Consider the following 1,200-nt stretch of genomic DNA (forward strand, 5'->3'; position numbering starts at 1 on the left):
TTCCATGGACCTTAAACTTTTTAATAATATTTGCAACTGTTGTCACAGGAACATCAAGCCGCTTGGAGATGGTCTTGTAGCCTTTACCTTTACCATGCTTGTCTATTATTTTCTTTCTGATCTCCTCAGACAACTCTCTCCTTTGCTTTCTCTGGTCCATGTTCAGTGTGGTGCACACAATGATACCAAACAGCACAGTGACTACTTTTCTCCATTTAAATAGGCTGAATGACTGATTACAAGATTGGAGACATGTGTGATACTAATTAAAGAAACTAATTAGTTTGAAATATCACTATAATCCAATTATTTATTATCTTTTCTAAGGGGTACCAACAAATGTGTCCAGGCCATTTTAGAATATCTTTGTAGAATAAGCAATAATTCATCTCTTTTCACAGCTTCTTTGCTTTATTCTATGACATACCAAAGGCATGTAAGTATACATGATAAAATAGCTTTTAATTTCATCACTTTTCAGGAGGAATGAAGCATTATTTCAATGAGCTGTAAGGGTACCAACAAATTTGAGCACGTCTGTACATAAACTAATAAATACCCTTCAACGGAGTGCTCCATTATCGTATCTCAGTATCCCCGCTTCATATGGTGTTCAATATTATCTAAAGAGATTTTTTTTTTTCTTTTCACTAGTGTCATCTGTCATTTGGTAATTTTAAAACTAATTGAATGAAATAAATAACACATGCCTCGACTACAGGCATGTTTTCAATGTAGTTGGAAAGTAGTATAAGGTCGTTAATTCTGTGGATTTTATAAGCAACGTTCTGTGTTTTCGTTGATCTGCGCTGTATGCTGTGGCTCGAGCCTGACTTTTTATAAAAAGTCGACCACGAAGGGACTCGAACCCTCAATCTTCTGATTCGAAGTCAGACTCCTTATCCATTAGGCCACACGGTCTTTCGTGCTTACCATGTGATGCGGTCAATTGGTTTTTCATTACCAAGCATTGCACTGTACACTATATGGTTTGCATGTCCATCACCCTGGTAGTAAGCTTCAGATATGAATCCATTTTGATCTGTACAGCACACATCACATTTTAGTCTACAGAAACATGTGCAGTGATTTAAATGATCATATCTCAGTATCCCTGCTTGATCCGGTGTTCAATATTGTCTAAAGAGATTTTTATTTTTTAGCCAGTGTCGTCTGTCATTTGGTAATTTAAAAAATAAC

The 1,200-nt window shown here is 36.0% G+C and overlaps 1 non-coding gene across 1 annotated transcript; it reads right to left on the reverse strand.

Annotated features, from left to right (window-relative positions):
* Positions 1-848: 848 nt before the first annotated feature.
* trnar-ucg (transfer RNA arginine (anticodon UCG)) lies at positions 849-921 on the reverse strand. The gene has a single exon. It is a non-coding gene; the product is annotated as a tRNA-Arg (tRNA).
* Between the last annotated feature and the right edge of the window lie 279 nt (positions 922-1,200).

Source organism: Acipenser ruthenus, chromosome 42, assembly GCF_902713425.1.
Source record: "Acipenser ruthenus chromosome 42, fAciRut3.2 maternal haplotype, whole genome shotgun sequence".
NCBI classification, from domain to species: domain Eukaryota; kingdom Metazoa; phylum Chordata; class Actinopteri; order Acipenseriformes; family Acipenseridae; genus Acipenser; species Acipenser ruthenus.